Source organism: Aotus nancymaae, unplaced genomic scaffold (assembly GCF_030222135.1).
Source record: "Aotus nancymaae isolate 86718 unplaced genomic scaffold, 86718_ANA_hifiasm-v0.15.2.pri h1tg000250l, whole genome shotgun sequence".
Taxonomy (NCBI): domain Eukaryota; kingdom Metazoa; phylum Chordata; class Mammalia; order Primates; family Aotidae; genus Aotus; species Aotus nancymaae.
The window spans coordinates 430,983-450,190 of record NW_026988665.1 but is presented as its reverse complement, the minus strand read 5'-3'; positions in this window follow the sequence as shown (position 1 = coordinate 450,190).

The following is a 19,208-nucleotide window of genomic DNA, read 5'->3' as shown; positions in this document are numbered from 1 at the left end:
CCGCATTATGACATCACAAGGAATTATGAGAGCGTAATTTGCAGGTATTATGACCAATTTCTCTTACCCCAATTTGGGTCCTATCTACTGGAGGACCATGAGCATGTATTATGACGTCGCAATATATGATGACATGCTAATTAGTATGCACTATGATGTCACAATGTATTATAACGTCATAATGTATCCGCATTAAGACATCACAAGGAATTATGAGAGCCTCATTTGCAGGTATTATGACCAATTTCTCTTACCCCAATTTGTGTCATATATACTGGAGTATCATGAGCATGCATTATGACATCACATTATATGATGACATGCTAATTAGTATGCACTATGACGTCACAATGTATTTTTCGTCGTAATGTATCCGCATTATGACATCACAATGTCTTAGGAGAGCGTAATTTGCACGTATTATGACCAATTTCTCTTAACCCAAATTGTGTCGTATGTACTGGAGTATCATGAGCATGTATTTTGACGTCACAATATATGATGACATAATATTTAGTATGCACTATGACGTCAAAATGTATTATGACTTCGTAATGTATCGGCATTATGACATCACAATGTATTAGGAGAGCATAATTTACTGGTATTATGACCATTTTCTCTTACCACAATTTGTGTCATATCTACTGGAGTATAATGAGCATGTATTATGACGTCACAATATATGATGACATGCTAATTAGTATGCACTATGACGTCACAATGTATTATGACGTCATAATGTATCCTCATTATGACATCACAAGGAATTAGGAGAGCGTAATTTGTAGGTATTATGACCAATTTCTCTTACCCCAATTTGTGTCATATCTACTGGAGTATAATGAGCAAGCATTATGACATCACAATATATGATGACATGCTAATTAGTATGCACTATGATGTCACAATGTATTATGACGTCATAATATATCCGCATTATGACATCACAATGTTTTAGGAGAGCGTAGTTTGCAGGTATTATGACCAATTTCTCATACCCCAATTTGTGTTATATCTACTGGAGTATCATGAGCATGTATTTTGACGTCACAATATATGATGACATGCTAATTAGTATGCACTATGACGTCATAATATATCCGCATTATGGCTTCAAAAGGAATTATGAGAGCGTAATTTGCAGGTATTATGACCAATTTCTCTTACCCCAATTTGTGTCATATCTACTGGAGTATCATGAGCATGTATCATGACATCACAATATATGATGACATGCTAATTAGTATGCACTATGACATCACAATGTATTATGACGTCATAATGTATCCACATTATGACATCACAAGTAATTATGAGAGCGTAATTTGCAGGTATTATGACCAATTTCTCTTACCCCAATTTGTGTCATATCTACTGGAGTATCATGAGCATGCATTATGACGTCACAATATATGATGACATGGTAATTGGTATGCACTATGACGTCACAATGTATTATGACGTCATAATGCATCCGCATTATGACATCACAATGTTTTAGGAGAGCGTAATATGCAGGTATTATGACCAATTTCTCTTAACCCAATGTGTGTCATATGTATTGGAGTATCATGAGCACGTATTATGACATCACAATATATGATGAAATGCTAATTATTATGCACTATGACGTCACAATGTATTATGACATCATAATGTATCCGCATTATGACATCACAAGAAATTATGAGAGCGAAATTTGCAGGTATTATGACCAATTTCTCTTACCCCAATTTGTGTCGTATCTACTGGAGTATATTGAGCATGTATTATGACGTCACAATATATGGCGACATGCTAATTAGTATGCACTATGACGTAACAATGTATTATGACGTCATAATGTATCCGCATTATGACATCAAAAGGAATTATGAGAGCGTAAATTGCAGGTATTATGACCAATTTCTCTTACCTCAATTTGTGTCATTTCTACTGGAGTATCATGAGTATGTATTATGACGTCACAATATATGATGACATGCTAATTAGTATGCACTATGACGTCACAATGTATTATGACGTCATAATGTATCCGCATTATGACATCAGAATGTTTTAGGAGAGCGTAATTTGCAGATTATGACCAATTTCTCTTAACTCAATTTGTGTCATATGTACTGGAGTATCATGAGCATGTATTATAACATCACAATATATGATGACATGCTAATTAGTATGCACTGTGATGTCACAATGTATTATGACGTCATAATGTATCCGCATTATGACATCACAAGGAATAATGAGAGCGTAATTTGCAGGTATTATGACCAATTTCTCTTACCCCAATTTGTGTCATATCTACTGGAGTATCATGAGCATGTATTATGACGTCACAATATATGATGACATGCTAATTAGTATGCACTATGACGTCACAATGTATTATGACGTCATAATGTATCCACATTATGACATCACAAGGAATTAGGAGAGCGTAATTTGCAGGTATTATGACCAATTTCTCTTACCCCAATTTGTGTCATATCTACTGGAGTAACATGAGCATGCATTATGACATCACAATATATGATGACATGCTAAGTAGTATGCCCTATGATGTCACAATGTATTATGACGTCATAATGTATCCGCATTATGACATCACAATGTATTAGGAGAGCGTAATTTGCAGGTATTATGACCAATTTCTCTTACCCCAATTTGTGTTATATGTACTGGAATATCATGAGCATGTATTATGACGTCACAATATATGATGACATGGTAATTAGTATGCACTATGACGTCACAATGCATTATGACGTCATAATGTATCCGCATTATGACATCACAAGGAATTATGAGATCGTAATTTGCAGGTATTATGACCAATTTCCCTTACCGCAATTTGTGTCGTATCTACTGGAGTATCATGAGCATGTATTATGACGTCACAATATATGATGACATGCTAAGTAGTATGCACTATGATGTCACAATGTATTATGACGTCATAATGTATCCGCATTATGACATCACAATGTATTAGGGGAGCGTAATTTGCAGGTATTATGACCAATTTCTCTTACCACAGTTTGTGTCATATCTACTGGAGTATCATGAGCATGTATTATGACGTCACAATATATGATGACATGCTAATTAGTATGCACTATGATGTCACAATGTATTATGATGTCATAAAGTTCCGAAAATGACATCACAATATTTTAGGAGAGCGCAATTTGCAGGTATTATGACCAATTTCTCTTAACCCAATTTGTGTCTTATCTACTGGAGTATCATGAGCATGTATCATGACGTCACAATATATGATGACATGCTAATTAGTATGCACTATGATGTCACAATGTATTATGACGTCATAATGTATCCATATTTTGACATCACAAGGAATTAGGGGAGCGTAATTTGCAGGTATTATGAACAATTTCTCTTACCCCAAATTGTGTCATATCTACTGGAGTATCATGAGCATGTATTATGATGTCACAATATATGAAGACATGCTAATTAGTACGCACTATGACGTCACAATGTATTATGACATCATAATATATCCGCATTATGACATCACAAGGAATTATGAGAGCCTAATTTGCGGGTATTATGACCAATTTTTTTTACCCCAATTTGTGTCATATCTACTGGAGTATCTTGAGCATGTACTATGACGTCACAATATATGATATCATGCTAATTAGTATGCACTATGATGTCACAATGTATTATGACGTCATAATGTATCCGCATTACGTCATCACAATGTTTTAGGAGAGCGTAATTTGCAGGTATTATGACCAATTTCTCTTACCACAGTTTGTGTCATATGTACAGGAGTATCATGAGCATGTATTACGACATCACAATATATGATTACATGCTAATTAGTATGCACTATGACGTCACAATGTATTATGACGTCATAATGTGTCCGCATTATGACATCACAATGTAATAGGAGAGCGTAATTTGCAGGTATTATGACCAATTTCTCTTACCCAAATTTGTGTCATATATACTGCAGTATCATGAGCATGTATTATGACGTCACAATATATGATGACATGCTGATTAGTATGCACTATGACGTCACAATGTATTATGACGTCATAATGTATCCACATTATGACATCACAAGGAATTAGGAGAGCGTAATTTGAGGTATTATGACCAATTTCTCTTACCACAATTTGTGTCATATGTACTGGAGTATCACGAGTATGTATTATGACGTCACAATATATGGTGACATGCTAATAAGTATGCACTATGACGTCACAATGTATTATGAGGTCATAATGTATCCGCATTATGATATCACAAGGAATAATGAGAGCGTAATTTGCAGGTATTATCACCAATTTCTCTTACCCCAATCTGTGTCATATATACTGGAGTGTCATGAGCATGTATTATGACATCACAATATATGATGACATGCTAATTAGTATGCACTATGACGTCACATTGTATTATGACGTCATAAAGTATCCGCATTATGACATCACAATGTTTTAGGAGAGCGCAGTTTGCAGGTATTATGACCAATTTCTCTTAACCCAATTTGTGTCATATCTACTGGAGTGTCATGAGCATGTATTATGACATCACAATATATGATGACATGCTAATTAGTATGCACTATGACGTCACAATGTATTATGACGTCATAATGTATCCGCATTACGTCATCACAATGTTTTAGGAGAGCGTAATTTGCAGGTATTATGACCAATTTCTCTTAACCCAATTTGTGTCATATGTACTGGAATATCATGAGCATGTATTATGATGTCACAATATATGATGACATGCTAATTAGTATGCACTATGACGTCACAATGTATTATGACGTCATAATGTATCCGCATAATGACATCACAAGGAATTATGAGAGCGTAATTTGCAGGTATTATGACCAATTTCTCTTACCCCAATTTGTGTCATATCTACTGGAGTATCATGAGCATGAATTTTGACGTCACAATATATGATGACATGCTGATTAGTATGCACTATGACGTCACAATGTATTATGACGTCATAATGTATCCACATTATGACATCACAAGGAATTATGAGAGCGTAGTTTGCAGGTATTATGACCAAATTCTCTTGCCACAATTTGTGTCATATCTACTGGAGTATCATGAGCTTGTATTATGACGTCACAATATATGATGACATGCTAATTACTATGCATTATGACTTCACTATGTATTATGACGTCATATCTACTGGAGTATCATGAGCATGCATTATGACATCACAATATATGATGACATGCTAATTAGTATGCACTATGATGTCACAATGTATTATGACGTCATAATGTATCCGCATTATGACATCACAATGTTTAGGAGACCGTAATTTGCAGGTATCATGACCAATTTCTCTTAACACAATTTGTGTCATATGTACTGGAGTATCAAGAGCATGTATTATGACGTAACAATATATGATGACATGCTAATTAGTATGCACTATGACGTCACAATGCATTATGACGTCATAATGTATCCGCATTATGGCATCACAATGTTTTAGGGGAGCGTAATTTGCAGGTATTATGACCAACTTCTCTTAACCCAATTTGTGTCATATGTACTGGAGTATCATGAGCATGTATTGTGACATCACAATATATGATGACATGCTAATTAGTATGCACTATGACATCTCAATGTATTATGACGTCATAATATATCCGCATTATGGCATCACAAGGAATTATGAGAGCGTAATTTGCAGGTATTATGACCAATTTCTCTTACCCCAATTTGTGTCATATCTACTGGAGTATCATGAGCATGAATTATGACGTCACAATATATGATGACATGCTGATTAGTATGCACTATGACGTCAAAATGTATTATGACGTCATAATGTATCCGCATTATGACATCACAATGTAATAGGAGAGCGTAATTTCCAGGTATTATGACCAATTTCTCTTACCCCAAATTGTGTCATATGTACTGGAGTATCATGAGCTTGTATTATGATGTCACAATATATGTTGACATGCCAATTAGTATGCACTATGACGTCACAATGTATCATGACATCTTAATGTATCCGCATTATGACATCACAAGGAATTATGAGAGCCTAATTTGCATGTATTATGACCAATTTTTCTTACCCCAATTTGTGTCATATCTACTGGAGTATCATGAGCATGTATTATGAAGTCAAAATATATGATGACATGCTAATTAGTATGCACTATGACATCACAATTTATTATGACGTCATAATGTGTCCGCATTATGACATCACAAGGAATTATGAGAGCGTAATTTGCAGGTATTATGACCAATTTCTCTTACCCCAATTTGTGTCATATCTACTGGAGGATCATGAGCATGCATTATGACATCACAATATATGATGACATGCTAATTAGTATGCACTATGATGTCACAATGTATTATGACGTCATAATGTATCCGCATTATGACATCACAATGTTTTAGGAGAGCGTAATTTGCAGGTATTATGACCAATTTCCCTTACCCCAATTTGTGTCATATCTACTGGAATATCATGAGCATGTATTATGACGTCACAATATATGATGACATGCTGATTAGTAGGCACTATGACGTCACAATGCATTATGACGTCATAATGTATCCGCATTATGACATCACAAGGAATTATGAGAGCGCAATTTGCAGGTATTATGATGAATTTCTCTTAACCCAATTTGTGTCATTTCTACTGGAGTATCATGAGCATGTATTATGACGTCAAAATATATGATGACATGCTAACTAGTATGCACTATGATGTCACAATGTATTATGACATCATAATGTATCCGCAATATGACATCACAAGGAATTATGAGAGCGTAATTTGCAGGTATTAGGACCAATTTTACTTACCGCAATTTGTGTCATATCTACTGGAGGATCATGAGCATGTATTATGACGTCACAATATATGATGACATGCTAATTAGTATGAACTATGACGTCACAATGTATTATGACGTCATAATGTGTCCGCATAATGACATTACAAGAAATAATGAGAGCGTAATTTGCAGGTATTAGGACCAATTTTACTTACCCCAAATTGTGTCATATCTACTGGAGGATCATGAGCATGTATTATGACGTCACAATATATGATGACATGCTAATTAGTATGCACTGTGATGTCACAATGTATTATGACGTCATAATGTATCCGCATTATGACATCACAATTTAATAGGAGAGCGTAATTTGCAGGTATTATGACCAATTTCTCTTACCCCAATTTGTATCATATATACAGGAGTATCATGAGCATGTATTATGATGTCACAATATATGATGACATGCTAATTAGTATGCACTATGACGTCACAATATATTATGGCATAACAATGTATCCGCATTATGACATCACAAGGAATTATGAGAGCCTAATTTGCAGGTATTATGACCAATTTTTCTTACCCCAATTTGTGTCATATCTACTGGAGTATCTTGAGCATGTATTATGACGTCACAATATATGATGACATGCTAATTAGTATGCACTATGATGTCACAATGTGTTATGACATCATAATGTGTCCGCATTATGACATCACAAGGAATTATGAGAGCGTAATTTGCAGTTAATATGACCAATTTCTCTTACCCCAACTTGTGTCATATCTACTGGAGGATCATGAGCATGTATTATGACGTCACAATATATGATGACATGCTAATTAGTATGCACTATGATGTCACAATGTATTATGACGTCATAATGTGTCCGCATTATGACATCACAAGGAATTATGAGAGCGTAATTTGCAGGTATTATGACTAATTTCTCTTACCCCAATTTGTGTCATATCTACTGGAGTATCATGACCATGCATTATGACATCACAATATATGATGACATGATAATTAGTATGCACTATGATGTCACAATGTATTATGACGTCATAATGTATCCGCATTATGAGATCACAATGTTTAGGAGACCGTAATTTGCAGGTATTATGACCAATTTCTCTTAACACAATTTGTGTCATATGTACTGGAGTATCATGAGCATGTATTATGACGTCACAATATATGATGAAATGCTAATTAGTATGCAGTATGACGTCACAATGCATTATGATGTCATAATGTATCCGCTTTATGGCATCACAATGTTTTAGGAGAGCGTAAATTGTAGGTATTATGACCAATTTCTCTTAACACAATTTGTGTCATATGTACTGGAGTATCATGAGCATGTAGTATGACATCAGAATATATGATGACATGCTAATTAGTATGCACTATGACGTCACAATGTATTATGACGTCATAATGTATCCGCATTATGACATCACAAGGAATTATGAGAGCGTAATTTGCAGGTATAATGACCAATTTCTCTTACCCCAATTTGTGTCATATGTACTGGAGTATCATGAGCTTGTATTATGATGTCACAATATATGATGACATGCTAATTAGTATGCACTATGACGTCACAATGTATCATGACATCTTAATGTATCCGCATTATGACATCACAAGGAATTATGAGAGCCTAATTTGCATGTATTATGACCAATTTTTCTTACCCCAATTTGTGTCATATCTACTGGAGTATCATGAGCATGTATTATGAAGTCAAAATATATGATGACATGCTAATTAGTATGCACTATGACATCACAATGTATTATGACGTCATAATGTGTCCGCATTATGACATCACAAGGAATTATGAGAGCGTAATTTGCAGGTATTATGACCAATTACTCTTACCCCAATTTGTGTCATATCTACTGGAGGATCATGAGCATGTATTATGACGTCACAATATATGATGACATGCTAATTAGTATGCACTATGACGTCACAATGTATTCAGACGTCGTAATGTATCCGCATTATGACATCACAATGTTTTAGGAGAGCATAATTTGCAGGTATTATCACCAATTTTTCTTAACCCAATTTGTGTCATATGTACTGGAGTATCATGAGCATGTATTATGACATCAGAATATATGATGACATGCTAATTATTATGCACTATGACGTCACAATGTATTCAGACGTCATAATGTATCCGCATTATGACATCACAATGTTTTAGGAGAGCGTAATTTGCAGGTATTATGACGATTTTCTCTTAACCCAATTTGTGTCATATGTACTGGAGTATCATGAGCATGTATTATGACATCAGAATATATGATGACATGCTAATTAGTATGCACTATGACGTCACAATGTATTATGACGTCATAATGTATCCGCATTATGACATCACAATGTATTAGGAGAGCGTAATTTGCAGGTATTATGACCACTTTCTCTTACCACAATTTGTGTCATATCTACTGGAGTATTATGGGCATGTATTATGACGTCACAATATATGATGACATGCTAATTAGTATGCACTATAACGTCACAATATATTATGAGGTCATAATGTATCCGCATTATGACATCTCAAGGAATTTTGAGAGCGTAATTTGCAGGTATTATGACCAATTTCTCTTACCCCAATTTGTGTCATATCTACTTGAGTATCATGAGCATGTATTATGACGTCACAATATATGATGACATGCTAGTTAGTATGCACTATGACGTCACAATGTATTATGACGTCATAATGTATCCACATTATGACATTACAAGAAATACTGAGAGCGTAATTTGCAGGTATTATGACCAATTTCCCTTACAGCAATTTGTGTCGTATCTACTGGAGTATCATGAGCATGTATTATGACGTCACAATATATGATGACATGCTAATTAGTATGCACTATGATGTCACAATGTATTATGACGTCATAATGTATCCGCATTATGACATCACAATGTATTAGGGGAGCGTAATTTGCAGGTATTACGACCAATTTCTCTTACCACAGTTTGTGTCATATCTACTGGAGTATCATGAGCATGTATTATGACTTCACAATATATGATTACATGCTAATTAGTATGCACTATGATGTCACAATGTATTATGACGTCATAATGTGTCCGCATTATGACATCACAATGTAATAGGAGAGCGTAATTTGCAGGTATTATGACCAATTTCTCTTACCAAAATTTGTGTCATATAAACTGCAGTATCATGAGCATGTATTATGACGTCACAATAAATGATGACATGCTAATTAGTATGCACTATGATGTCACAATGTATTATGACGTCATAATGTATCCACATTATGACATCACAAGGAATTAGGAGAGCGTAATTTGCAGGTATTATGACCAATTTCTCTTACCACAAATTGTGTCATATCTACTGGAGTATCACGAGTATGTATTATGACGTCACAATATATGATGACATGCTAATTAGTATGCACTGTGACGTCACAATGTATTATGACGTCATAATGTATCCGCATTATGACATCACAAGGAATTAGGAGAGCGTAATTTGCAGGTATTATCACAAATTTCTCTTACCCCAATTTATGTCATATATACTGGACTGTCATGAGCATGTATTATGACATCACAATATATGATGACATGCTAATTAGTATGCACTATGACGTCACAATGTATTATGACGTCATAAAGTATCCGCATTATGACATCACAATGTTTTAGGAGAGCGCAATTTGCAGGTATTATGACCAATTTCTCTTAACCCAATTTGTGTCATATCTACTGGAGTGTCATGAGCATGTATTATGACATCACAATATATGATGACATGCTAATTAGTATGCACTATGACGTCACAATGTATTATGACGTCAATATGTATCCGCATTACGTCATCACAATGTTTTAGGAGAGCTTAATTTGCAGGTATTATGACCAATTTCTCTTAACCCAATTTGTGTCATATGTACTGGAGTATCATGAGCATGTATTATGACATCACAATATATGATGACATGCTAGGTAGTATGCACTATGACGTCACAATGTATTATGACGTCATAATGTATCCGCATTATGACATCACAAGGAATTATGAGAGCGTAATTTGCAGGTGTTATGACCAAATTCTCTTGCCCCAATTTGTGTCATATCTACTGGAGTATCATGAGTATGTATTATGACGTCACAATATATGATGACATGCTAATTAGTATGCACTATGACATCACTATGTATTATGACGTCATAATGTATCCACATTATGACATCACAAGGAATTATGAGAGCGTAATTTGCAGTTATTATGACCAATTTCTCTTACCCCAATTTTTGTCATATCTACTGGAGTATCATGAGCATGTATTATGACGTCACAATATATGATGACATGCTAATTAGTATGCACTATGATGTCACAATGTATTATGACGTCATAATGTGTCCGCATTATGACATCACAAGCTATTATGAGAGCGTAATTTGCAGGTATAATGACCAATTTCTCTTACCCCAATTTGTGTCATATCTACTGGAGGATCATGAGCATGTATTATGACGTCACAATATATGATGACATGCTAATTAGTATGCACTATGACGTCACAATGTATTATGACGTCATAATGTATCCGCATTATGACATCACAAGGAATTAGGAGAGCGTAATTTGCAGGTATTATGACCAATTTCTCTTACCCCAATTTATGTCATATATACTGGAGTGTCATGAGCATGCATTATGACATCACAATATATGATGACATGCTAATTAGTATGCACTATGATGTCACAATGTATTATGACGTCATAATGTATTCACATTATGACATCACAATGTTTTAGGAGACCGTAATTTGCAGGTATTATGACCAATTTCTCTTAACACAGTTTGTGTCATATGTACTGGAGTATCATGAGCATGTATTACGACATCACAATATATGATGACATGCTAAGAAGTATGCACTATGATGTCACAATGTATTATGACGTCATAATGTATCCGCATTAAGACATCACAATGTAATAGGAGAGCGTAATTTGCAGGTATTATGACCAATTTCTCTTACCCAAATTTGTGTCATATATACTGCAGTATCATGAGCATGTATTATGACGTCACAATATATGATGACATGCTGATTAGTATGCACTATGACGTCACAATGTATTATGACGTCATAATGTATCCACATTATGACATCACAAGGAATTATGAGAGCGTAATTTGCAGGTATTATGACGAATTTCTCTTAACCCAATTTGTGTCATTTCTACTGGAGTATCATGAGCATGTATTATGACGTCACAATATATGATGACATGCTAACTAGTATGCAGTATGACATCACAATGTATTATGACATCGTAATGTATCCGCATTATGACATCACTAGGAATTATGAGAGCGTAATTTGCAGGTATTATGACCAATTTTACTTACCACAATTTGTGTCATATCTACTGGAGTATCATGAGCATGTATTATGACATCACAATATATGATGACATGCTAATCAGTATGCACTATGACGTCACAATGTATTATGACGTCATAATGTATCCACATTATGACATTACAAGAAATACTGAGAGCGTAATTTGCAGGTATTATGACCAATTTCCCTTACCGCAATCTGTGTCGTATCTACTGGAGTATCATGAGCATGTATTATGACGTCACAATATATGATGACATGCTAATTAGTATGCACTATGATGTCACAATGTATTATGACGTCATAATGTATCCGCATTATGACATCACAATGTATTAGGGGAGCGTAATTTGCAGGTATTATGACCAATTTCCCTTACCACATTTTGTGACATATCTACTGGAGTATCATGAGCATGTATTATGACGTCACAATATATGATTACATGCTAATTAGCATGCACTATGACGTCACAATGTATTATGACGTCATAATGTGTCCGCATTATGACATCACAATGTAATAGGAAAGCGTAATTTGCAGGTATTATGACCAATTTCTCTTAACCCAATTTGTGTCATATGTACTGGAGTATCATGAGCATGTATTATGACATCACAATATATGATGACATGCTAGGTAGTATGCACTATGACGTCACAATGTATTATGACGTCATAATGTATCCACATTATGACATCACAAGGAATTATGAGAGCGTAGTTTGCAGGTATTATGACCAAATTCTCTTGCCACAATTTGTGTCATATCTACTGGAGTATCATGAGCATGTATTTTGACGTCACAATATATGATGACAGGCTAATTACTATGCATTATGATTTCACAATGTATTATGACGTCATAATGTATCCGCATTATGACATCACAACGAATTATGAGAGCGTAATTTGCAGTTATTATGACCAATTTCTCGTATCCCAATTTTTGTCATATCTACTGGAGTATCATGAGCATGTATTATGACGTCACAATATATGATGACACGCTAATTAGTATGCACTATGATGTCACAATGTATTATGACGTCATAATGTGTCCGCATTATGACATCACAAGGAATTATGAGAGTGTAATTTGCAGGTATTATGACCAATTTCTCTTACCCCAATCTGTGTCATATCTACTGGAGTATCATGAGTATGCATTATGACATCACAATATATGATGACATGCTAATTAGTATGCACTATGATGTCACAATGTATTATGACGTCATAATGTATCCGCATTATGACATCACAATGTTTTGGAGACCGTAATTTGCAGGTATTATGACCAATTTCTCTTAACACAATTTGTGTCATATGTACTGGAGTATCATGAGCATGTATTATGACGTCACAATATATGATGACATGCTAATTAGTATGCACTATGACGTCACAATGCATTATGACGTCATAATGTATCCGCATTATGGCATCACAATGTATTAGGAGAGCGTAATTTGCAGGTATTATGACCAACTTCTCTTAACCCAATTTGTGTCATATGTACTGGAGTATCATGAGCATGTATTGTGACATCACAATATATGATGACATGCTAATTAGTATGCACTATGACATCACAATGTATTATGACGTCATAATGTATCCGCATTATGACATCACAAGAAACTATGAGAGCGTAATTTGCAGGTATTATGACCAATTTCTCTTACCACAATTTGTGTCATATCTACTGGAGTATCATGAGCATGAATTATGACGTCACAATATATGATGACATGCTGATTAGTATGCACTATGACGTCACAATGTACTATGACGTCATAATGTATCCGCATTATGACATCACAATGTAATAGGAGAGCATAATTTGCAGGTATTATGACCAATTTCTCTTACCCCAATTTGTGTCATATGTACTGGAGTATCATGAGCTTGTATTATGATGTCACAATATATGATGACATGCTAATTAGTATGCACTATGACGTCACAATGTATCATGACATCTTAATGTATCCACATTATGACATCACAAGGAATTATGAGAGCCTAATTTGCATGTATTATGACCAATTTTTCTTACCCCAATTTGTGTCATATCTACTGGAGTATCATGAGCATGTATTATGAACTCAAAATATATGATGACATCCTAATTAGTATGCACTATGACATCACAATTTATTATGACGTCATAATGTGTCCGCATTATGACATCACAAGGAATTATGAGAGCGTAATTTGCAGGTATTATGACCAATTTCTCTTACCCCAATTTGTGTCATATCTACTGGAGGATCATGAGCATGTATTATGACATCACAATATATGATGACATGCTAATTAGTATGCACTATGACGTCACAATGTATTCTGACGTCATAATGTATCCGCATTATGACATCACAATGTTTTAGGAGAGCGTAATTTGCAGGTATTATGACCAATTTCTCTTAACACAATTTGTGTCATATGTACTGGAGTATCATGAGCATGTATTATGACATCACAATATATGATGACATGCTAATTAGTATGCACTATGACGTCACAATGTATTATGACGTCATAATGTATCCGCATTATGACATCACAATGTATTAGGAGAGCGTAATCTGCAGGTATTATGACCAATTTCTCTTACCACAATTTGTGTCATATCTACTGGAGTATTATGAGCATGTATTATGACGTCACAATATATGATGACATGCTAATTAGTATGCACTATAACGTCACAATATATTATGACGTCATAATGTATCTGCATTATTACATCTCAAGGAATTATGAGAGCGTAATTTGCAGGTATTATGACCAATTTCACTTACCCCAATTTGTGTCATATCTACGGGAGTATCATGAGCATGTATTATGACGTCACAATATATGATGATATGCTAATTAGTATGCACTATGACGTCACAATGTATTATGACGTCATAATGTATCCGCATTATAACATCACAAGGAATTATGAGAGCGTAATTTGCAGGTATTATGACCAATTTCTCTTACCACAATTTGTGTCATATCTACTGGAGAACCAGAGCATGTATTATGACATCACAATATATGATGACATGCTAATTAGTATGCACTATGATGTCACAATGTATTATGACGTCATAATGTATCCGCATTATGACATCACAATGTTTTAGGAGAGCGTAATTTGCAGGTACTATGACCAATTTCTCTTACCACAATTTGTGTCATATCTACTGGAATATCATGAGCATGTAATATGACGTCACAATATATGATGACATGCTAATTAGTAGGCACTATGACGTCACAATGCATTATGACGTCATAATGTATCCGCATTATGACATCACAAGGAATTATGAGAGCGTAATTTGCAGGTATTATGACGAATTTCTCTTAACCCAATTTGTGTCATTTCTACTGGAGTATCATGAGCATGTATTATGACGTCAAAATATATGATGACATGCTAACTAGTATGCACTATGATGTCACAATGTATTATGACATCATAATGTATCCGCATTATGACATCACAAGGAATTATGAGAGCGTAATTTGCAGGTATTACAACCAATTTTACTTACCCCAATTTGTGTCATATCTACTGGAGTATCATGAGCATGTATTATGACATCACAATATATGATGACATGCTAATTAGTATGAACTATGACGTCACATTGTATTCTGACGTCATAATGTATCCGCATAATGACATTACAAGAAATAATGAGAGCGTAATTTGCAGGTATTAGGACCAATTTCCCTTACCGCAATTTGTGTCATATCTACTGGAGGATCATGAGCATGTATTATGACGTCACAATATATGATGACATGCTAATTAGTATGCACTATGATGTCACAATATATTATGACATCATAATGTATCCGCATTATGACATCACAATTTAATAGGAGAGCATAATTTGCAGGTATTATGACCAATTTCTCTTACCCCAATTTGTGTTATATATACAGGAGTATGATGAGCATGTATTATGATGTCACAATATATGATGACATGCTAATTAGTATGCACTATGACGTCACAATATATTATGGCATAACAATGTATCCGCATTATGACATCACAAGGAATTATGAGAGCCTAATTTGCAGGTATTATGACCAATTTTTCTTACCCCAATTTGTGTCATATCTACTGGAGTATCTTGAGCATGTATTATGACGTCACAATATATGATGTCATGCTAATTAGTATGCACTATGATGTCACAATGTATTATGATGTCATAATGTGTCCGCATTATGACATCACAAGGAATTATGAGAGCGTAATTTGCAATTATTATGACCAATTTCTCTTACCCCAATTTGTGTCATATCTACTGGAGTATCATGAGCACGTATTATGACGTCACAATATATGATGACATGCTAGTTAGTATGCACTGTGACGTCACAATGTATTATGATGTCATAATGTATCCGCATTATGACATCACAAGGAATTAGGAGAGCGTAATTTGCAGGTATTATGACCAATTTCTCTTACCCCAATTTGTGTCATATCTACTGGAGTAACAGGAGCATGCATTATGACATCACAATATATGATGACATGCTAATTAGTGTGCACTATGATGTCACAATGTATTATGACGTCATAATGCATCCACATTATGACATCACAATGTTTTAGGAGACCGTAATTTGCAGGTATTATGACCAATTTCTCTTAACACAATTTGTGTCATATGTACTGGAGTATCATGAGCATGTATTATGACATCACAATATATGATGACATGCTAAGTAGTATGCACTATGATTTCACAATGTATTATGACGTCATAATGTATCCGCATTATGACATCACAATGTATTAGGAGAGCGTAATTTGCAGGTATTATGACCAATTTCTCTTACCCCAATTTGTGTTATATGTACTGGAATATCATGAGCATGTATTATGACGTCACAATATATGATGACATGCTAATTAGTATGCACTATGACGTCACAATGCATTATGACGTCATAATGTATCCGCATTATGACATCACAAGGAATTATGAGAGCGTAATTTGCAGGTATTATGACGAATTTCTCTTAACCCAATTTGTGTCATTTCTACTGGAGTATCATGAGCATGTATTATGACGTCACAATATATGATGACATGCTAACTAGTATGCAGTATGACATCACAATCTATTATGACATCATAATGTATTTGCATTATGACATCACTAGGAATTATGAGAGCGTAATTTGCAGGTGTTATGACCAATTTTACTTACCCCAATTTGTGTCATATCTACTGGAGTATCATGAGCATGTATTATGACGTCACAATATAGGATGACATGCTAATTAGTATGCTCTATGACGTCACAATGTATTATGACGTCATAATATATCCACATTATGACATTACAAGAAATACTGAGAGCGTAATTTGCAGGCATTATGACCAATTTCCCTTACTGCAATTTGTGTCGTATCTACTGGAGTATCATGAGTATGTATTATGACGTCACAATATATGATGACATGCTAATTAGTATGCACTATGATGTCACAATGTATTATGACGTCATAATGTATCCGCATTATGACATCACAATGTATTAGGGGAGCGTAATTTGCAGGTATTATGACCAATTTGTCTTACCACAGTTTGTGTCATATCTACTGGAGTATCATGAGCATGTATTATGACGTCACAATATATGATTACATGCTAATTAGTATGCACTATGACGTCACAATGTATTATGACGTCATAATGTGTCCGCATTATGACATCACAATGTAATAGGAGAGCGTAATTTGCAGGTATTATGACCAATTTCTCTTACCCAAATTTGTGTCATATATACTGCAGTATCATGAGCATGTATTATGATGTCACAATATATGATGACATGCTAATTAGTATGCACTGTGATGTCACAATGTATTATGACGTCATAATGTATCCACATTATGACATCACAAGGAATTAGGAGAGCGTAATTTGCAGGTATTATGACCAATTTCTCTTACCCCAAATTGTGTCATATCTACTGTAGTATCATGAGCATGTATTATGACCTCACAATATATGATGACATGCTAATTATTATGCACTATGACGTCACAATGCATTATGACGTCATAATGTATCCGCATTATGACATCACAAGGAATTATGAGAGCGTAATTTGCAGGTATTATGACGAATTTCTCTTAACCCAATTTGTGTCATTTCTACTGGAGTATCATGAGCATGTATTATGACGTCACAATATATGATGACATGCTAACTAGTATGCAGTATGACATCACAATGTATTATGACATCATAATGTATCTGCATTATGACATCACTAGGAATTATGAGAGCGTCATTTGCAGGTGTTATGACCAATTTTACTTACCCCAATTTGTGTTATATCTACTGGAGTATCATGAGCATGTATTATGACGTCACAATATATGATGACATGCCAATTAGTATGCTCTATGACGTCACAATGTATTATGACGTCATAATGTATCCACATTATGATATTACAAGAAATACTGAGAGCGTAATTTGCAGGCATTTTGACCAATTTCCCTTACCGCAATTTGTGCGGTATCTACTGGAGTATCATGAGCATGTATTATGACGTCACAATATATGATGACATGCTAATTAGTATGCACTATGATGTCACAATGTATTATGACGTCATAATGTATCCGCATTATGACATCACAATGTATTAGTGGAGCGTAATTTGCAGGTATTATGACCAATTTCTCTTACCACAGTTTGTGTCATATCTACTGGAGTATCATGAGCATGTATTATGACGTCACAATATATGATTACATGCTAATTAGTATGCACTATGACGTCACAATGTATTATGACGTCATAATGTGTCCGCATTATGACATCACAATGTAATAGGAGAGCGTAATTTGCAGGTATTATGACCAATTTCTCT